Raw genomic sequence first — 23,213 nt, 5'->3', positions numbered from 1 at the left:
ATCAGTAGAAGATTCAGCAGCTGTGAGAAGTATTTGATCTGTCTAGTTTCTCATTCACTATATAAACTAGAATGTTGTAATTCACTGACAGCAATCAGAAATCTTAAGGCTGCCTGTCCAGAGGTGGGTTGGACCCCACATGCGAAATCCTGCAGCAGAGCCCGACCCGGTGACCCCTTTGTACCTGTCCGGCGTCTTCTTCTCTGTACTGCGGATGTGCAAGCCTGCGCTTCAGCACGCATGCGCAGTATACAGGATGCCGCGCCATTGGTATGGCGATAAACCGGCTCCCGTGGCGATTCTGCAATGATAATTCCAGAATAGCCGCGGGACGGATGTCTTCCATTGACTTCAATGGAAGCTGTCCATGCGAAGCTCGCACAAAATCGCAGCATGCTGCAATTTCTTCTCCGCAAGCGGAAACTCACATTTGATTTCCGCTCGTGGGCAGGAAATTCCATTTTTACATAGCATGCTATGGGCCGGATTTACTTGCGGAATCCCGCAGCGGACTCTGCACTGCAACGTCTTCCTTGGACAGGAACCCCGACACGGAGAAGAATTAGAACACAACATATAATAGAAAATTCGAGGCTTTTCCACGATCATTTATTTAGGGAAAATTGCTTTAATTGTTATATGTAAACTTTTTTCAGACCTTGATTGCCCCTTTCTTTTTCGGTTCGACTCCCGGTGCCATAGCTCCGCCCCCAGCGACACATCACAGCTGCTCTGCTACATGTTACTCTCTTCTGAATGACGGATTCCCGGGCGATGAGGGATGCTGACCTGATACCGTTCCAGTATGTGACCAGGAGGATGCACACGGCTCAGCGGACATGTTGCTCTTGTGTTAGCGTTACTCGGGTCACGGGGTAACGTCACACGTGCTGCCGGTCTTTCCTGCATGGAAGCTGAGGTAATGCGGGACGCCTCCGCTCCTTCCTGTGTAACCCTGAATGCCATCAGAGATGTCAGGAGCCGCACACAATGGATGGGAACCGCCGGACGAGCGATGAAACAAAACCCCAGCTGTCGTATGTCACGGAATCGCGAAAACAGCCGCTTGTGAGCAGTCAGCTATATACTGGGGGGAAATATATTATATTATCGCCCCATATACGAAATCCACAGCAGGTTTGTTACAATGTGTCAGTATATAAGAGCGGCTTTACCCGGGACAACTATCCACCAAATAGTCGTTTGATAAGGCGAGTGGAAGCGACACTCGCTCCGTGTAAAAGAGGCCACCAACCAACCGGTCTCTTCGTTTCAGCTCAACTAAAAAAAGTTGCGGGCTGATTAACCCCTTAATGCCACATCCTGGCTGGAGGCACTTAACGCAACAGGACGTAAACTTCCATGTTGTGAATGGTGCAGCCTCAGAAGTGAGACCGCGCTATCACACAGCAGGAGCCGGCCGTGACGGACAGCCAGCCTCCTGCTGCAATAGCGGGGATTGATGAGAACATCAATATAATCGCGAAGGGCTAATGGGTTCTAATGGCAACCCGACGCCTTACACTGGTGTCCCGACCTGCCGTGGCCTGTGATCGCTAAGGTAAGCAAGAATGCATTGTAGTACTGCAATGCATTATTGTAGTGTCCCAGAACGTCATCCTGGTCCCCTCCATAAATGTCATACATGTCTGTCTCATGTGCATGCACTGTGAAAATCTGTCATGTCTATTTTCTGTATGTGTGTTGCACAGCTGCAGCGTCTGAAGGGTTAACTCCCCTAAAATCATCTGCTGCTGAATGTATCTATTCTACTGTGTCATGTGGTACAAGTGAGGTTATAAAAGTGAGTGTCTGAGAGCCGGAATAGGTCCATCTTCAGGAGGAGAGTGCTAACACAGAGCCGCATGGAAGCACCTTTAGCTTCCATGTTGGTGAAGATGGAGGAAGAGGAGCGACATCCCGTATCGCATGGAGTATGGATGATATAGGAGTGACTCCCTTCCAGAGAGAGCAAGCGCAAAAAATCCCAGTCCACTAAAACAGGTACCCGTTAACACTACCTTATTTTTCTGTGTGGCCGTCTGCTATTAGGATCACCACACAGGTATGTAATTGTGACACCCACGGGGATATTGTGCGGGGTACATCTAGGCTAAGTCTTTCTTCAGTTATTACCTGCCAGAGTGCATGTGGAGAGACCCCTACCTTTTACCTCCTCCGAAGTATACCCAATTTCCAGGACGGGTGACCTATAGATAACGTGGACTATAGCGCCGTATTGTTCCGGTGTTTCCTCCCAACCTCTGAGCTTCAGCCTGTAATTTTATGCAACTAAATCTACCTGTAACTACCTGTTTTGCAAAGTTTATCTAAGTAAAGTTTTACCAGGTCTCAACCGTTCCTGAGGTCCCGAGGTACGATACACAAGCCTCTGTGTTTATTGCTTCGCTATACAGAATAACGGTGTGGGAACAGTGGCGTCACGACGTGACGTGAAATGTGTGCATGTATGTGTGTGTGTGTGTGTGTGTGTGTGTATATATATATATGTATATATATATATATATATATATATATATATATATATATATATATATATATATATATATATATGTGTATGTATATGTATGTATGTATTTCCCTTTAATAATTCTCTCCTTGTGTTACTACTCGGTAACACTGTGACAAGGGCTAGGCCTCCGGCCATACGCACTGTGAGTATACTGGGGTATTACAGCCCTCAAACTTTGGTGTCCCTTCTATACACCCCTACTTTTCCCCCTCTTCCTGCCCGTTGCACTATCATAGCAATCATAGCTTTTATGGTTCAAGTCCCCTACAAGACTAAATAAAAAATTAAATGAATAATAATACTGTAAAAAAGCACATAAAAAAAGTTACCGTTTCTATAAAAAAATATGAAATCCCACATATTTGGTGTCATCGAACACTTATTTATCCTGCACAACAAAAACCATAATAAAAAAACTGAAAAAACAGAGGCCAAATCCTTCATTTTATGCATGTTGTCTCCCCCCAAAAAACGCAATAAAAGTGATCAAAAAGCCCAAAATGGCACCAATACACACTACAGCTCTTCACACAAAATACAGGACCTCCCAGAGCTCTGGCCATAGAAAAATTAAAAAGTTATGGGACTTTGAATGCAGCGATATGAGAAAAAAGTTTCCAAAGACAAGGGTCTTTATTGTGCAAAAGTGGAAAAACCTAAAAAAAAAATAAAAAAATTTTGGTATTGTAATCGTACCAACCTTCAGAAACGGAACAGGGCAGAACTTAGCTCCGCCTCCGTCCCATCCCTCCCATTGCAAACAGTGGCAAGGGAAGGAGAGGTGGCGGGAGCTCAGTGCACTGCTTCCAGCCGGGTCTGCCTCCTCCCCCTGCAGAGAGAGATAGCATACATCGGCCAGGCTTGAAAACCAAGCGGATATACGTCCGTCGGAATAGGCCATAACGCTGTAAAAAAAATAAAAGCAAAAAAAACCCCACAGAATTGTTTTCTCTCCTTGTCCTCAAAAACATGTAATGTATTTTAAAACTTTTATACAACAACCCAAAAAGGGTACCAATAAAACACCACAGCTCGCCACCCAAAAACAAGCCCTCATACGGCCGTGTGGATAGAAAAATAAAAAAGTTATGGCTTTTGAAAAGTGGAGATTAAAATCCTCCCAAAACCGATTGCTTGTTTTGGTCCAAAATAGGCCGTGTCACTAAGGGGTTAATGACTGCCTGGGGTGAACAGGTAAGCCTCGGATTTCAAGGCCTATCCAGCATCTTTGCAGGGAGGTGGCGCTTGTTCCGCATTTACCTTCTGCCCCTGCCTGATTGGTTCCTGCTTTTTTTTCAACATTTTGCCCTCCTCGTTAATGCTCCCTGATCCCCGAAAACAAATGTGAGTGATCGCCAACTGAAGGTCCGCGGCTGGTTTTAGGGCCCCTTTACGCAAACGTATTTGCACGCGCAATAAGTAGGGAATAGAAGCCATTGATTTTAATGCCATCATTTCATTTCTATTTTTTGCGCATGCAAAACATGAAACGCACAAAAATGCAGAATGCTCTATTTTTGCGCACATTCGCGCACCAAAGGTTCACATAAAAGTCTTGGAGAGGTGTGCAAATGCGTGCAAAATACGTGCGCAAATGCACAATACCCTGCGCCATTCAGTGAAAAAAGACCTCATTAGGCTAAATAGCCTTTAAAATCACGTCCGGGGTGTGTCCCGCGCCCGTGTGAACATGCCTTACATTCGCGAAAAGCACAATAATACGTGCCAAAATGCGCGCAAAAGTGCATCGTTCATGTACAAATGTGTTGTGCTAAGGCAAGCGTTTTGCGCATACACTTAGTCCAGCGATAGACTTCAGCGTCGACTGTTCATCGCAGACCGATCACACGTATTTATGGGTGTTCTGTGGACTCTGCAACCAATGAGCGTGCGTTGGGGAGGGTCCGAATCTCAAATACATACTTCAAGGACTTCATGGCCGCCATCTAGTCGACTAATGATATTTCGGCCCGTCTAAATTTTCCCAACAATGCGATCCGCTATCACGAAATTGAAGAACAAATGCACAGCAAGCGGTTGGCGTAAAAGCGCCCAAACAGTCGTTTATACACTTTAGCAACTACTTTGAGCGACTACTCAGATGAAAGTCGCTTCATGTAAAACCCCTCCAAGTGATCGCCAGCATTCTGGATTCCAGCCTAGCAGAAGATATTAACCCTTTGCAATCCAATTTTGGATTCAGGGTTTTCTAGGGGGCTTTCTCTTTCTGCCATTATACAATGGCGCCATCTGCTGGCTAGAGCCAGTACTGCGGTATGGGACATGCTGGAGAGACCCCCGACAACAGAGCAGCCAGTAATATACAGTAAGAATACCCTGCCGACATGTGAGCTGTACAGGCTTCAATCAGAATGTCTTCAGACGTCAGACAGTGGATTGGAAAGGGTTAACTCAGAAGCTTTTTAGGAAATTGCAGAGTTTTAAATTTGGTAATTATTCTAAATGGGGTTTTCAGTTTTATACAAATAAAGATTATTCATCCTCGAAAGGAAAAGTTTTACAAGTTTTTCATATACTTTGGGGAAGTTTTACTGACACGGTGGTTTAGGTGTCGCTCTGAGTACAGATCTGGCTCTTAAAGGGGTTGTCCCGCGGCAGCAAGTGGGTCTATACACTTCTGTATGGCCATAATAATGCACTTTGTAATGTACATTGTGCATTAATTATGAGCCATACAGAAGTTATAAAAAGTTTTTTACTTACCTGCTCCGTTGCTGGCGTCCTCGTCTCCATGGTGCCGACTAATTTTCGCCCTCCGATGGCCAAATTAGCCGCGCTTGCGCAGTCCTGGTCTTCTGCTCTCTTCAATGGAGCCGCTCGTGCAGAATGCAGGCTCCGTGTAGCTCCGCCCCGTCACGTGCCGATTCCAGCCAATCAGGAGGCTGGAATCGGCAATGGACCGCACAGAAGAGCTGCGGTCCACGGAGGAAGAGGATTCCGGCGGCCATCTTCACAGGTAAGTAGAGAAGTCACCGGAGCGCGGGGATTAAGGTAAGCGCTCCGGTAAGCTTTCTGTACGTCCCTGCATCGGGGTTGTCTCGCGCCGAACGGGGGGGGGGGGGGGGGGGGGTTTAAAAAAAAAAAACCCGTTTCGGCGCGGGACAACCCCTTTAATAGAGTTGAAAGTATCTTTAAAAAATTGGCGCATCTTTGGCCGTCCCTGTGCTAAACCTGAAATCTACAGCAGCTATGAACTGGTGTGCTAAGTTGACCAATATATTGGCCATCACCAGCCCTGCGCTCTCAGGGGAATCGAATGTGTGAGCATTAGGTATAAAGGAGAGGATCACACAGACAGAAACCATCAGATGCCCCCAGCTGTAGAGCGGACAACGGGGTCTGGTGGTGGGATGTCACCAACCAATCACTACGGGACATCGCAGTGCTTTGGACCTTCCACTGTTGGCCATGTTATCGGTGTGTGCTGTGTCGCCACGTTCCAAAAGACCTCGTAAACTGATGGACCATGGACAACGAAGCCTTGTATGAGTGTGAAGGCATCACCGACATTGTTTGCCCTCGCTTAGGAGGTCTCACAGGCCGTTGGACCATCCATTAGTACAGCACCAACCGTTAGGAATACTCCTCTAAATGCTAATTACGTGGAATGAACATCCCTTTAAGCCACAGCTCTATGGTAGACTGGTCTGTACCGTGAAGAGGAGCCGAGGATCAGCCGCTGAGTGTTATATGGTACAAAGTGTTTTTCTGCATATAAATCAGATCTCCAGCCGAAGGCATCGCGCACATTAATATGCGTCTGGCAAGACTCTCGTTTTACATTTAATTAGTCCCTAAAGGTGAAAAGCAAATTATTCAATTAAAATTAGTGCAAGCCAAACATCATTTATCTGTGAAGATGCATCAGCGACGATCAGCAGAGAACAGGGAGGTCCATCCCCGTGAGCAGCGGCTGCTGGACTCCCACCGCTGTCGATGACGATTCTTGTATCCTTCTACTCATGATCATCAGACATGGTGGTCATAGGGGGCGCCGATGATGCAGCCGATGTCAAGGGTTAAGGGGTTTGCTGGGCTTTTTTGCATTGATGACCTTTCCTTAGGATCGGCTGGGGTCGCCGTTAACGAAGCACACGTGTCATCACCACAGATTTCAATGAACACCACCCAACCAGATCTCGTTACCTACAATGCAGCGGCCAAACTTCTCTTCAACTTTCAAGAAACAGGTTCTGTCGCTGATAAACCAAAATCAGGACGACCAAAAACTCCTACTGATGAATGAGGTCACAGCAGCGGTTGATTCATCAGTTATGAGTCTTTACTGCGTATTTGCACAATCTCATTGACTTCAATGGGATATTATGGTCCGTAATACAGATCAAAGCAAGACATGGTGTGGTTTTTTTGTTGCAAAAACATAAATATGTGCATGAAAAACATGTCTGAATACCCTGATGCAAATCAATGGGGTTTCAGTTCTTCGTATTGCATGAGAAAAAAGTAAGCATATTAGCTAAAGCTAATAATGAATTGAGGCTTGCAATAGAGGTCAAAAGCAATAAAAAAAGAATTTGGAGGTATGTCAAAAGCAAAAGAAAAGACACAAATGCTATTGGATGCTTACGAGATGAAAATGGTGAATTGGTTAAGAATGATGTTGAGAAGGCCGAACTTTTAAATTCCTATTTTGTATCTGTTTTCTCTCAGAAAGTAGATGGAACATCAACTGATCTTCCCTGTGCTATTGGGGGAATAAAAGAATGCAGGCTATCTGTAAGCAGAGAGATGGTTAGGGAACACTTAGCTAACTTAAATGAATTCAAGTCTCAAGGTCCAGATGAATTACATCCTAGGATACTAAAGGTCAACTAGGGTCAACAAACATAGAACAAATATAAAAAATGGATTCACAAAACATAGTGTATCGAAACACTTTTTAAATTTTCATAACAAAGATTATTCGTTATTAAAAATTACACCGTTAGAGAGTATTAAATCAGGATTATTTACTTTTTTAAAAAATCGTGAAATGTATTGGATTTTTAGATTGGGAACCCTCAAACCGGGGGGATTAAATGAAGTTTTAGAAAAAATCTAATAACATTTTAACAAAAAAGGTTTTTTATTCAAAAAAATTTTTTTATGTTAATTTATTCATGTTTATTTATAGTTATAAATGTGTTTATCAGAGCATATGGATTAGACATTTCTCATTTGGTTGCCCTGTGTAGGATATGGTGTTTATTCCCTTCCCCTGTATCCACTCTCTTTTTTTAGAATGATTAGGAAGTTATTATTGAAATAACATATTTGGCAACATCAAGATATTTGCCTTAATACATATTGAGCAATATATACAAAGTTGCTCAAACTGTTAGAAAGATAAGATTAAGGTACGATAGGTCCATAGGACATAATAGTTGAACGTTGCGGTTCAGAGTGAAACGCATACGTGAAATATAACACACGGAACGTGATGACGTTGTCACGCTGTGCAGTCCGACGAGATCCAGGTACGAGCGCCACATAGGGACGCCCTAAATGACGTGTCCAGGTGGAACGCAGTAGCACCGCCCACTTTGCGGACTCACGCTACCCAGGAACGCACAGCGTAATGACATGTGTTCAAGCGCGTTGACGTCACACGTCGGACTCATTAGAGTCGCAGTACATGACGCGGTGAATGCGCTGATGAATCCCCACTCTTCTGAAGGGAATCAGAATCAGTACCATTAAAGGTAAACTTTTCTATATAAATGGCTTGTATTTTTATGATTGCATAACTTGATAAGGGTACCGTTTGTACCGAAACGCGTTGTTATGATCGTTTGGTGAACCTGTCACATTGTATATGAGCTGACTTGTTGCACCATTGTTTGGCTGTATTTCAATAAACTCTAAAGGAGAAAATCTTTGATTGGATACCTTATCCTTTGGGAGTGACTAAGACCTGTGGGAAATAGGAGGGGGAATATTGGACATCATAACCCCCTCCTTCAAAGTAAGTCTCCTTCTTTTGAAGGAAAAAGTTTTTTTCTTTTAAATACGATTTTAAAGTTCTGTGAGCGCAGGAAGTATTTTTATTGAATGAAACATTTCTTTGTTTTTTAAATGAATTCAAGTCTCAAGGTCCAGATGAATTACATCATAGGATACTAAAGGAAGCAGTGGAGGTAATTGCTGAACCACTCGCCATAATCTTTGAAAATTCCTGGAGAACAGGAGAAGTTTCAGAAGATTGGAGAAGGGTAAATATTGTCCTTATCTTCAAAAAAGGGAAGAAGGTGGATCCAGGAAACTACAGGCCTGTGAGCCTGACTTCTATACCACGAAAGATATTTGAACAAATTATTAAGCAGCATGCATGCAAGTACTTGGATAAGAATGGAGTAATTAACCAGAGCCAACATGGGTTTGTAACAAACAAGTCATGCCAGATGAATCTAATTTCCTTCTATTACAGTATCACCAACTGGGTTGATCAGGGAAATTTGGTGGATATAGTATAGACTTTAGTAAAGCATTTGACAAAGTATCTCATACCATACTTATTGAAAAAATGACCAACTATGGGATTAACAAGGCAACTGTTAGGTGGATTCACAACTGGCTGAGTGATCGTACTCAGAGTGGTCATAAATGACTGCACACCCAAGTGGAAGAATGTATCAAGTGGGGAACCACAAGGCTCTGTCCTAGGCCCAGTGGTGGTCAACATTTTATAAATGATCTGGAGGAGGGAATTGATGGGAAACTGATCAAATTTGCAGATGACACAAAGCTAAGAGGGATAGCTAACATTAGGGAAGAGAGAGAGAGTATTCAAAAATATCTAGACAAGCTTGCACAGTGGGCAGTGACTAACAGAATGGTGTTTAACAAGGAGAAATGCAAAGTCCTACATCTGGCAAGAAAAACGAAGAAAGCACATGCAGGAAGGGAGGAATTGGACTAAGCAGCAGCACATGTGAAAAAGACTTGGGTATACTAATAGATCATACACTGAACATGAGTCAACAATGTGATGCAGCAGGCAAAAAGGCAAACACAATTCTGGGATGTATTAAGAGAAGCATAGAGTCTAGATCACGTGAGGTCATTATCCCCCTCTACTCTACCTTAGTCAGACCCCATCTGGAATACTGTGTCCAGTTCTGGGCACCCCACTTTAAAAAAGACATAGACAAACTGGAGCAAGTTCAGAGGTGAGTTACCAAGATGGTGAGCGGTCTGCAAATCATGTCCTATGAGGAATGGTTAAAGGATCTGGGAATGTTTAGCTTGTAGAAGAGAAGGCTGAGAGGAGACTTAATAGCTGTCTACAAATATCTGAAGGGCTGTCACAGTGCAGAGGGATCAGCCCTATTCTCATCTGTACAAGGAAAGACTAGAAGCAATGGGATGAAACTGAAAGGGAGGAGACACAGATTAGATATTAGACAGTGAGGGTGATCAATGAGTGGAACAGGTTGCCACGGGAGGTGGGGAGTTATCCTTCAATGGAAGTGTTCAAACAAAGGCTGGACAGACATCTGTCTGGGATGATTTAGTGATCCTGCATTGAGCAGCGGGTTGGACCCTGGAGGTCCCTTCCAACTCTACTATTTTAGGATTCTACTGTGGAATGCAAACATGTGAATAAAGCCTTAGGCTGTATTTACACATGTGAGTTCTATGATTGTGAGATATCCAGAGCTTGCATGTTTAAATATCCTATTATTTCAAATGGGTTAACATACACGGACGATTCTTCACTTGCACTGGTAATAGAAAAATCACAGCATATCCTATTTTTGGTCAATTTTGCCGCATGAATCCCCCATTAATCCCCATAGGAGTGTGAAAACAATCACATCGCACTGCGATTTTAGTTATGGAAGCTCATACGATTTTTGTTTCCTGTCTGTGAGAAAAGCGTGTACAGCGATGCAAATTGCAAACGCATTGCTATCGATGCAAAATTGCAGCAAAAGCAAGTGTGATGTAGGTCTAATTTCTTGGATCCATATTGTACTATTTTGCCTCATATAGTTTCCATCTCTGTCAGACTTTTACAGTGGATAGTAAAGGTGTGAGCTCGGATACGGACAGAAACCATAGAGGTCTCCATGTCACACAGTCCCACTAAAGCATGCAGCCCCCCTATGGCACTCAGTCGCCCTTTGGCACACAGCCCCTCCTATGGCACACAGCCAACGAGCCCTATGGCACACAGTCCCCCCGTTGGCACACAGCCCCTCCAATGGCACACAGCCACCTACCCCTATGGCACACAGTCTCCCCTTCGGCACACAGCCCCTCCTATGACACACAGCGACCTACCCTTATGACACACAGTCTCCCTATGGCCCACAGTCTCCCCTTCGGCACACAGCACCTCCTATGACACACAGCCACCTACACTTATGACACACAGTCCCCCCGTTGGCACACAGCCCCTCCTATGGCACACAGCCACCTACCCCTATGACACCCCGTTCCCCCCTTCGGTACACAGCCCCTCCTATGGCACACAGCCACCTACCCCTATGGCACACAGTCTCCCCTTCGGCACACAGCCCCTCCTATGACACACAGCCACCTACCCCTATGACACACAGTCTCCCTATAGCCCACAGTCTCCCCTTCGGCACACAACCCCTCCTATGACACACAGCCACCTACCCTTATGACGCACAGTCCCCCCGTTGGCACACAGCCCCTCTTATGGCACACAGCCACCTACCCCTATGACACCCCGTTCCCCCTGTTGGCACACAGCCACCTACGCCTATGACACCCCGTTCCCCCTGTTGGCACACAGCCACCTACCCCTATCACACACAGTCCTTCCCATGGCATGGAGGATGGAATCCTGGAGAGAACTGGCGCTAGATTAAAACGATGTAGTGTGAGGGACCTCTCACACGGGCCGGAGTCGTCCGCAGGACGCAACACAGATGCAGGTTTTGTCAATCAGTGCAGATTGTGTTGCGTTTTTATCTGCAGCATACGCTCTGCGGAACGTCTTGCGGATTTTCTTGCGTTTTATTCTGCAGACTTTAATTGCAGAATCAATATCTCCTGGATGTTAGAAATCCGCAACAACATTCCACAAAATGTCCTTAATTCCGCAGGAGAAAACGTTTCCATTGCGGAATTTAATCTTGCGGTTATGAAGTAAAGCCGTGCGGATGTTAACGGGTGCGGAATTCCGGCCCCGTAGGAATAACATCGTGATGCAGGGATGTCCGCGCGGATAATGCCGCCCCGCGTGAACTGTCCCTGAAAAGACCCTTCACACGGGTATATCTGTGTATAATGTGCGAGCGCAATACGCCGAGGACAGAACTCATGGATCTCACTGGCTTCATTCACAGGCACGGGTATGCTCTATTGTCCGGAACATTTGCACATCCAAAGTCCCCATAGACGTCAATGGGGATGCACAAATGTGCGCAAAACACACTAGGAGATGCGTGAGCACATCTGGGACTCATTAGACTAATTAGCCATTTTAATGGGTGCATCTTTGTTTGCTGCACGCAAATGAACATTTCTTGCAGGGTCATAAAGCGCGGTAACATACGCCAATGCGCCCGCAAAAAAACATAGTTTATTCCGCCCAGGCGTACACAAATATATATATATATACGCTTGTGTGAAGGCGGACAAAGTTAACTTTGTGCCGATGTGTGACAAATAAAGCCTCAGAAACGACATTTGTTGCATTGGACGGCACCTTTGGGCGCCGGACTAAAATCTGCGCCGTGTACGGAACCTACGCCAGCTTGACAATACACACATTGATTCCGACTTTGGTGGCACTTTTGGTCTAATACAGTCATAAAGGGGTTAATTATGCGCTGATGTAAGTGGCTGTGCATCCAGCCATGAAGGTGAATGTGATGTGTAAACAGCGACTATTGATCCTCAGGCGAAGTCCTCGTGACCCCCCCCCATACAGGTCGCTGGACTCCATGATGACTTGTGATCTTTATCATTATTCGCTGCAGTCCGCACGACCTCACATAACCTAGAGGTGACCAACACCGACAGTCGCCGACCGGCTTAGATCAAGATATGTCACCGCAGAAGTCATGTGACCACGTGACGTCATCGTTCCTGATTATTTCTGTAAAGGGTTAAAGGAGATGTCCCGCGCCGAAACGGGTTTTTTTTTTTTTAAACCCCCCCCCCCGTTCGGCGCGAGACAACCCCGATGCAGGGGTTAAAAAAACCACCCGCACAGCGCTTACCTGAATCCCGGCGGTCTGGCGTCTTCATACTCACCTGCTGAAGATGGCCGCCGGGATCCTCTGTCTTCGTGGACCGCAGCTCTTCTGTGCGGTCCATTGCCGATTCCAGCCTCCTGATTGGCTGGAATCGGCACGTGACGGGGCGGAGCTACACGGAGCTACACGGAGCCCCATAGAGAAGAGGAGAAGACCCGGACTGCGCAAGCGCGGCTAATTTGGCCATCGGAGGGCGAAAATTAGTCGGCACCATGGAGACGAGGACGCTAGCAACGGAGCAGGTAAGTAAAAAACTTTTTATAACTTCTGTATGGCTCATAATTAATGCACAATGTACATTACAAAGTGCATTATTATGGCCATACAGAAGTGTATAGACCCACTTGCTGCCTCGGGACATCTCCTTTAAGGGACGTGTAGCTTATGCTGTGGGCTCACCTGCGTTCTTCCTTTCCGTTTGTCTCTTCTGTCGTGGGAGGGAAAAAACGCAAGGCATCCTGTCCGTTTTTTTCCCCTATGGGGCTTCAGTTATGCTCAGTGTTGCTCCGTTTGCGTCCGTTGCAATGTATTAGGAGGCTTGCTTGTATTATAGACCTGCCATGGCAGCCTCTCTGCGATCAGATGGCGGGTGACTGATGACATTGTAGAGGTAGCTCACCCCATCTGTTATAAACCACTTACATGCCGCGATCAACATTGACCGCAGCATGTAAGGAGTTAGCGGCGGGGATCAAATGATGGGGGTATTGTGGCTGCTATAGTCATGGGAGCATTGTTACTGGCACAGTTGGCACTATGGCTATCATTGGCATGCTGGCTCCTTCACATAAATGTTTTCTTATGGCGTATGAGTGCAGAATACGTTGTACCAATCTGCCATAGGTTCTCATGCTATCAATCACACATATTGTGCAAAATGCAAACGCATTCAAGATTGCAACATGTTCTAACTTGGCGCCATAGGCGTACCGTCGGGGATTGCAATGGCGACTGGGCCCCTGCGCTTAAGGGTGCCCAGGGGTTGCCCTCCACCATAAAGAAATACTCATTCAGGTCGCACTGTCGGCCGTGTGATAAGTGCGATCCAGCCGACAGTAGGAGCCAGAGAAGAGGAGAGAGGAGGAGGAGGGATGCAGATACAGATGCACGTCACAGCATGGAGTGGAGCAGGGATGATGATGTCATCACCCTGCTGCTCCCCTCCTGCTGACACAATGTACGGCGGCTGCTGCTGCCTGCCCTGCTGCTCTTCTCACACAGAGAAGTAGTCCGGGCCCCGGGGTATGTATGTATGTATCTACCTGTCTATCTATCTGCCTATCTAATATCTATCTATCTACAGCGTCCTGTAGGGTGACTCCGGACACGGGGCATATGCTGAGGAGCTAGGAGGGTAGAGTGGTCACTTGTCACGGTGGCACATACCAGGCTCCCTCCCGGAGGGACACACGGCCAGAGCAGTGTTGGGCCTCTTCTGGACACCCTTAGGAGAGGGATGGCCAATAAATATAAGAACAGAAGAAAAGGTTGTCACGGGTGACACCACCGTTCCGTTACCCACCGGAATGACCCACGGTGGTAAATAAATAAATGAGCCTCAGACAGTATTAAAGTACCTCAGACCCTGGGAACGGTCAGGGCCCGGCAAAATTTTAATGTAGGAAACTTGGTACAAGGCACAAATGCAAAAGACGGCCGTGCGGGCAAAACAGCAGATCAGAGGTCAGGGAGGAAAATCAGGATGATGCCGTTCCTGCAGTCTAAGTCATCTGACAGGAACCGCTCCTGGCAGGGGAACTCTCCAGAGGAGGATAGGGGTAGTCTCACTCCACAGACACTCACGTAGGTCCGTACCTCTGCACAGTGATCTAAGCCTTTTCTGGGCACGTTCACCTCAAACTCTCTCGCTCTTACCTCTCTTGCTCTCTCTCCTCCACGGTTCCTGGTATAGAGACCCACAGGAACCGCTTCTCCTCTTCCATACTTCACCACATGAGGGTTAAAGGTACCCCCATGTGCCTCTCTGCTGAAGACTCTGTGATGGACCCTAGACTCACTACCACACCCAAATCACTCACACTTATAGTCTCTAACATACTACATGACAGGACATAAATTGATAAATTCACAGGCATCTCCCAGTCTCATGCAGACATTAACCTCTCATATGCTGCAGCTGTGCAATACACATAACAGGAGACTAGACAGTTTGCACAGTGCATCTACAAAAGACATGACATGTATGACAATTATGGAGGGGACAGCAACATAGACTTCTGGCCACTACATTATCTATCGATCTATCTCATATCTATCTATCTATCTATCTCATATCTATCTATCTATCTCATATCTATCTATCTCCTATCTATCTATCTATCTATCTATCTATCTATCTATCTATCTCATATCTATCTTTCTATCTATCTATCTATCTCCTATCTATCTATCGATCTATCTCATATCTATCTATCTATCTATCTATCTATCTATCTATCTATCTATCTATCTATCTATCTATCTATCTATCTCATATCTATCTATCTATCTATCTCTCTCATATCTATCTATCTCATATCTATCTATCTATCTGTCTATCTATCTATCTCATATCTATCCATCTATCTATCTATCTCATATCTATCTATCTATCTATCTATCTATCTATCTATCTATCTATCTATCTATCTATCTCCTATCTATCTATCTCCTATCTATCTATCTATCTATCTATCTATCTATCTATCTATCTATCTATCTATCTATCGCATATCTATCTATCTATCTATCTATCTATCTATCTCCTATCTATCTATCTATCTATCTCATATCTATCTATCTATCTATCTATCTATCTATCTATCTATCTATCTATCTATCTATCTATCCATCTATCTATCTATCTCATATCTATCCATCTATCTATCTATCTCATATCTATCCATCTATCTATCTATCTCATATCTATCCATCTATCTATCTATCTCATATCTATCCATCTATCTATCTATCTCATATCTATCTATCTATCTATCTATCTATCTATCTATCTATCTATCTATCTATCTCCTATCTATCTATCTATCTATCTATCTATCTATCTCCTATCTATCTATCTATCTATCTATCTATCGCATATCTATCTATCTATCTATCTATCTATCTATCTATCTATCTATCTATCTATCTATCTATCTATCTATCTATCTATCTATCTATCGCATATCTATCTATCTATCTCATCTCTCTCTGATATTAAATGTGTTCTGGATAAAATTCTCCCTAATCCCCGCCGTTGACATCTACATACCGTACATGTATTGCTTTTTGCACATATCCCTCGCCTCCCACGACATACATGTATGTCAAAGGACGGGAAGGAGTTAAAGTTGCAGTCTGGCATAAGGAAAACGTGGCTGCTTTCTCCCTGACGACAGCTTGTTTGAGATATTGCAGCTCACACAGCCATGCACTTCTGCAGTACCAGAAATAACCTGTGCACAGGAGTGGCGCTGGTTCAGGAAGAAGAAAAGGTAGTTTCTGGTCATCCCGGACATTCCGTTTCCATTTACCCTCTGCAGGAGTTTTGGGGGTCAAAATAGAACTTTGTACCAACTGGAGACGAATTGTACAAGATCTGGGATGTTATTATGGCGCACGGCTGGGAGTGGGAGTCAGCGAAGCGTAGGAGGGCGTTAGGGCTTGCTGTTAGGGAGCGGTCACTATCTGCCCTACTTCATTTGTCCGGCCGCTCCGCTCTACCAGGAGACCTTCCTCTAATTTGCAGATTTTTACACGCTCCCTGAGAAAACTTCGGACTAATAATAACGCCTTGGACGAGCTCTAAGTAAAAACACGTGTTCCCGGCCGTTACTGAGCGCCATTTATTGGGCTCACCCGCTGTGTAAAGGTCCAGGAGCGCCTATTACATGTACCTGATATATTTACTGCAGTCAGTAGGGGGCGCTCCTAGTCATTACTCTTTATAGATTCCCCCGCAGGTTCGAAGCGCCATCCGTCAGCAGCAGAAGTGAAGGTTTTAAAGAGCCCTTCCCCCTAATAAATATTCCCGATTCTCAGCATCATCTTTATACTCCGTGTCCAGAGCGCGACTGCTGAATGATTAGTCGGCGCCATAATCGGTCATGTGATCACCTACGCTCCCCTTTTCTCCATATCTGTTCATCTCATGTACAATGAAAAGGAACAGTCGTGACCTTTTCAAAGGGCGCAATTGTTTTGCCATTCTACGGAAAATCCCCCACCAAAATCTGCATGTCTACGGGCGCGCTCACACGGTCACGTCTTGACGCGGAAACTCGCAGAAACAAGATTTTGAGGTCGGCTTCTCACATACGTATTTGCACGTACAATACGCAGAGAATATTACCCACTGATACCAATGGCTTCATTTCATTGGCGGTTATCGATGCACAGCATGTTCCAGCCGATCCGCATTGGGGCCACAGGTTCGAATCTAAAAACACATCTCGTATTCGCACGGTTCTCACATGCGTATTCGTGCATTTTCCGTATTTCAGAAACGTTACAGATGCAGAAAAAAAAATGTAATCCTTACCAAAAAACGGATGAAAAACAGAAAACGCGGAACACAAAATACGGAATGTTCTGTAAAGGAGACCACGTGTATTCTCAGAGTGTGTATGAGCCCCGGATGCAGCGCCAGAGTCCGTGCGGTGGAGCAGAGGATGTGCGGCGCTCCCGTCTCGCTGATCCCGCAGCATGGTGTCAGGTGAAGTTATTTTCAACCAGCCGGCGATCGCGCCCGGTCGCCTCAGGCTGCACTTTCTTCTCATCCTGGCTCTCTGCTCTGCCCTACATAGCGGCCGCTCCCATCCTCTCACATCTGCTCGACACACTGAAAACCAGACGTATGCTGAGCGCCGCTCCGATGCACGTCCTGATGCGACGCTCGCAGACTGATAGCTGCGTTATTCTGCTGCCTTCTGTATCCCTACGGGCGGATTTAACGAACCAGCAAGTGTGCCGGAACCAGAGGGGCGGCTAAGGGGTGAGGGGGTCCAGCCCTGGTTTGGCTGATCCTCAGCTCTATTGGGTCGTGACAATGACGAGAATGCCAAGGCGGCGGTTGGGGTACGACCCTTGCCACCATGGTGGCCGATGGCGTTGGCGCTGCCGTGTACGGACACCTGTGACCCATCTCGGATGCTTGGAACGTTCATTAACAGTTCAAGAACAAGTGAGTCGGCGACAGGTGGTTAATGGTAAATGACACACGATGGTAAATGGCACATGAGCGGAAATCCCTTGCGATTTCCGCTCGCGGAGGAAGAATCGCAGCATGCTCTATTTTTGCGCGAGACTCGCACGGACGGCTTCTGTTGCAGTCAATTTAGAAGTCGCCGTGAATCTTCGTTATCGCTGGCGCGACGACGCACCACAGATGACTTCCTTTAATAATGCCCGAAAAATTTAAAGGGACCGCTCCCCTCAAAACTCGAACTAACATCTATTTCCTTCCCGCTGACGTTCTCGTCTTTTACTACTTTGGCATCGCGGTCACCAACATCTGCGGGCGCAGCCTGGTTCTGTACGGTCCACATTAAACAATCAGGAGTCTCCTGGATATTGTAGATCACTTATGCTTTGGCTCACAATTGTTGGCTCAAGTCCCCCCCCATTAATGGCGCCACAAAGAGCCAGAAGGCAAAGGAGGCGTCCCGGGAGCCAAGAGCGCCACGCAGGAAGCCAAGATGAGGAAATGACTGGAGACAAGAAGCAACGAGCAGCGAGCTGTCATCCTGCCATGTAAGCCATTGTCAGCAGATGAAACGGGAGCGCGACCCCATCAGGACAACGAGCCACGAAGAACAGGATTATGGGTAATGGGAAGTAATGAGGATCGCACGTTTAGGTGTTAAGTGCGATAAGGCAGGGCTCTTCAACCTCTACAGTTCTTGCAAAACTACAACCCTCAACATGTGCCGACAGGGAAAGAAAGAGTTAATCAGCAGAGAAAAATTTCTGATTTTTGGGAACAATTTCTAGGAAAATCAGAGCAGAATCCTCGTATCGCCATCTTGTGGTCAGATTAGGGAACAACGGATTCTATGTGCGGCTCCTGTGCGTATAAAGGCCCAGTCACTGAGGCGTTTGGAGGCTGCGAATAATGAAGTACACAGTAAATATGCATGTAGCGTGTATTTACTGCAGATTTTAACCCCTTCAGGTCGCAGCCTGTTTTGGCCATAAGGACGATACTTTGTTGATTTTCATCTCCACTTTCAAAAAGCCATAACTTTTTCCTTGGACGGAGCTTGTTTTGGGCGTGACGAGCTGCAGATTTTATCGGTACTATGTTGGGGTATATACGGCTTATTTGATCACTTTCATTGTGGGTTTTTTTTGGGAGGCAAAATGAATAAAACAAGCTTCCGTTTTTTAGGGTTTTTTTAAAAACATTTTTTGGTTTAACAGCATGTTCAATTTATTGTCCAGGTCATTATGAGTACAAAGATACCAAATATGTGATGTTGGGGGGGTTATACAGAGAGGAGAAAGTGTGTTATTTTTTTACTCGTTTTTTTACACTATTTTTGTTTTTTACGTCCCTTTAGGGGACTTGAACCATAACAGCTTTGATTGCTATAATAATGCACTGCAGTACTTTTGTACTGCAGTACCTTATTGCTTATAATAGTGATCGTAAGACATCACAGGCCTGAACACTATTGAAGTATGGCGCAGGCTCAGCCATCCAAGGGACATAAATTTACGTCATGTTGCTTTAACCCCCACCCTGCCAGGATGTAAACTTACAACCTATGGCATTATGGAGTTAAACCCCCCCATAGTCTATAATGGGCATATTACACACTAAAATAGGACATAGTGCATTCTTTGAAAATATGTGAAAAAGACGCATGTCTGAATGGTACAATGAAATCAATGGGCTTTTAGGACTGCGTATATGGAGCCCCCATGTGAGTGAATCCTTGCTGTTACACAGAATGACCCCTTTATTAGCGCACCGGCCCTCTCACAGTTGTCGCTTTGTTGTATTGAAATCCTCCCGTGACCCCGGGGTGCAGCATGAGATCAGGTGACAAGTTTCTGTGGATCAGCTTCAGTGTGAATCCACATTAGATGGGAGAATCCAGCGATCTGAGTGATTCCAACGAGGCCGGGTCATCGGTGCTAGACTAGTCGGGGCCGGGATGTCACTGCCAACCGCGCGGGGGGGTTCTCGCGTAACGGTGTGGAGAGTATATAGAGAATTGTGTGATCAGGGAAATCATCCGGCAAAAGGGGTTCCTGCAGATGTGAACAATTTGTCACTCAAAAGGGGTCAGAGGAGGATGTCAGGAATCGATCGGATGAACAGACGCTGCACAGTCAGAGGCAGCCGGACTCAATGCTGGTGCACCAACTAATGTATCCGAACGCACAAGTCATCGTTCCTTAGAACAGATGGGTTATAACAGCAGGTGACCAGTTACAGTGCGAGAGGCAAGTAGAATACCGAGACTCCAGGGGACAATAGAGCGCACAAATTGTATCACTGAGCAGCAGAAAAACATCTCCTGGTCAGATGGATCCAGATTTCTGTGCTGATGGGAGTCATATTTTGGTGCAAGCAGCATGAATTCATGACCCCTTCCTGTCAGCCGGTCAGAACATGTCAGCACCTCCATCTAATCTACAGCAACTACAAGAAGCTTCCTGTCCGCAGGGGCCGATATTCCTGCAGAATGATTTCATCACTGATTGGGATCTGCACCACGATGAATTGCTGCGGTTCTGGTGGCCACAGGAGTCTAATGCGCTGCTAGATGGGGGTCTAATAAAGGGGTCATTCAGCGGCTGCACACTGTATATAGTGCATACATCCGTACGTGAGATCACTGCGCTGAGGGCCCCATTACATGAATGAGTCGTTGGCCTGCTGACCCTCCATCTCTGCTTCAGTCACAATTACGCTTGTCCTGACCAGGGGAACGTCAATGGCTCCGAGATCTCACAGTAGGGGGCTTTGTTCCAAGTCCTCAGACCCCTCATCTCATCCCAAATGGGGCGGGATGTGCGCAGCCACATAGATCCTTGTTCTCCGTATAAAACCTCCTTTTCTACGGGCAGTTGGGAACTTGTACAAGAAGAAAAGTTTTATGGGGTGTCGTCAAATCATCCACCGCCCGGATTATACAGATGGCAGCGACACCAGGCAGAGTATTCACGCGCCCACTACACCTATTACAGTACAGGCTGTGCAATAGTGACCCCATAACAATGCAGAGACAGCCATAGTACTCCCTTAATTGAGAAATCCACAGTGAACCAAAGTCAGTCATTCACAGTGCCCCCATAACAGGGCCTGCCACTGTCCCCCCATAACTGATATCCACAGTGCCCCCATAACAGAGCCTGCCACTGTCCCCCCATAACTGATATCCACAGTGTCCCCATAACAGAGCCTGCCACTGTGTCCCCATAACAGAGCCTGCCACAGTGCCCCCATAACAGAGCCTGCCACTGCGCCCCCATAACAGAGCCTGCCACTGTGTCCCCATAACAGAGCCTGCCACTGTGCCCCCATAACTGATATCCACAGTGCCCCCATAACAGAGCCTGCCACTGTGCCCCCATAACTGATATCCACATTGTCCCCATAACAGAGCCTGCCACTGTGCCCCCATAACTGATATCCACAGTGTCCCCATAACAGAGCCTGCCACTGTGCCCCCATAACTGATATCCACAGTGCCCCCATAACAGAGCCTGCCACTGTGCCCCCATAACTGATATCCACATTGTCCCCATAACAGAGCCTGCCACTGTGCCCCCATAACTGATATCCACAGTGTCCCCATAACACAGCCTGCCACTGTGCCCCCATAACTGATATCCACTGTGTCCCCATAACAGGGCCTGCCACTGTGCCCCCATAACTGATATCCACAGTGCCCCCATAACAGAGCCTGCCACTGTGCCCCCATAACTGATATCCACGGTGCCCCCAAAACAGAGCCTGCCACTGTGCCCCCATAACTGATATCCACGGTGCCCCCATAACAGAGCCTGCCACTGTGCCCCCATAACTGATATCCACAGTGTCCCCATAACAGAGCCTGCCACTTGTCCCCATAACAGAGCCTGCCACAGTGCCCCCATAACAGAGCCTGCCACTGTGCCCCCATAACAGAGCCTGCCACTGTGCCCCCATAACTGATATCCACAGTGCCCCCATAACAGAGCCTGCCACTGTGCCCCCATAACTGATATCCACATTGTCCCCATAACAGAGCCTGCCACTGTGCCCCCATAACTGATATCCACAGTGTCCCCATAACAGAGCCTGCCACTGTGTCCCCATAACAGGGCCTGCCACTGTGCCCCCATGACTGATATCCACAGTGCCCCCATAACAGAGCCTGCCACTGTGCCCCCATAACTGATATCCACAGTGTCCCCATAACAGAGCCTGCCACTGTGCCCCCATAACTGATATCCACGGTGCCCCCATAACAGAGCCTGCCACTGTGCCCCCATAACTGATATCCACGGTGCCCCATAACAGAGCCTGCCACTGTGCCCCCATAACTGATATCCACAGTGTCCCCATAACAGAGCCTGCCACTGTGTCCCCATAACAGAGCCTGCCACAGTGCCCCCATAACAGAGCCTGCCACTGTGCCCCCATAACAGAGCCTGCCACTGTGCCCCCATAACTGATATCCACAGTGCCCCCATAACAGAGCCTGCCACTGTGCCCCCATAACTGATATCCACATTGTCCCCATAACAGAGCCTGCCACTGTGCCCCCATAACTGATATCCACAGTGTCCCCATAACAGAGCCTGCCACTGTGTCCCCATAACAGGGCCTGCCACTGTGCCCCCATAACTGATATCCACAGTGCCCCCATAACAGAGCCTGCCACTGTGCCCCCATAACTGATATCCACAGTGTCCCCATAACAGAGCCTGCCACTGTGCCCCCATAACTGATATCCACGGTGCCCCCATAACAGAGCCTGCCACTGTGCCCCCATAACTGATATCCACGGTGCCCCCATAACAGAGCCTGCCACTGTGCCCCCATAACTGATATCCACAGTGTCCCCATAACAGAGCCTGCCACTGTGCCCCCATAACTGATATCCACGGTGCCCCCATAACAGAGCCTGCCACTGTGCCCCCATAACTGATATCCACGGTGCCCCCATAACAGAGCCTGCCACTGTGCCCCCATAACTGATATCCACAGTGTCCCCATAACAGAGCCTGCCACAGTGCCCCCATAACTGATATCCACGGTGCCCCCATAACAGAGCCTGCCACTGTGCCCCCATAACTCATATCCACATTGTCCCCATAACAGAGCCTGCCACTGTGCCCCCATAACACATATCCACAGTGCCCCCATAACAGAGCCTGCCACTGTGCCCCCATAACTCATATCCACAGTGCCCCGTTAACAT

At 46.7% G+C, this 23,213-nt stretch overlaps 1 long non-coding RNA gene across 3 annotated transcripts in view; it reads left to right on the top strand.

Annotated features, from left to right (window-relative positions):
- The window catches only part of LOC136582433 (uncharacterized), a 70,491-nt gene that overhangs the window by 35,860 nt on the left and 11,418 nt on the right, over nucleotides 1-23,213 (top strand). For 2 of the 3 annotated variants that reach the window (XR_010787185.1, XR_010787183.1), the window contains exon 1: nucleotides 18,427-18,617. The exons of the other annotated variant lie outside the window; for it this stretch is intronic. This is a non-coding gene — a long non-coding RNA (uncharacterized lncRNA). Of the gene's footprint in view, nucleotides 1-18,426; nucleotides 18,618-23,213 lie in introns of those variants that run through there. 3 annotated transcript variants of the gene reach the window in all.

This window comes from Eleutherodactylus coqui, chromosome 11 (genome assembly GCF_035609145.1).
Source record: "Eleutherodactylus coqui strain aEleCoq1 chromosome 11, aEleCoq1.hap1, whole genome shotgun sequence".
Lineage (NCBI taxonomy): Eukaryota > Metazoa > Chordata > Amphibia > Anura > Eleutherodactylidae > Eleutherodactylus > Eleutherodactylus coqui.
Note: the sequence above shows the minus strand (reverse complement) of the source record. Positions and strands in the feature narration are given on the sequence as shown.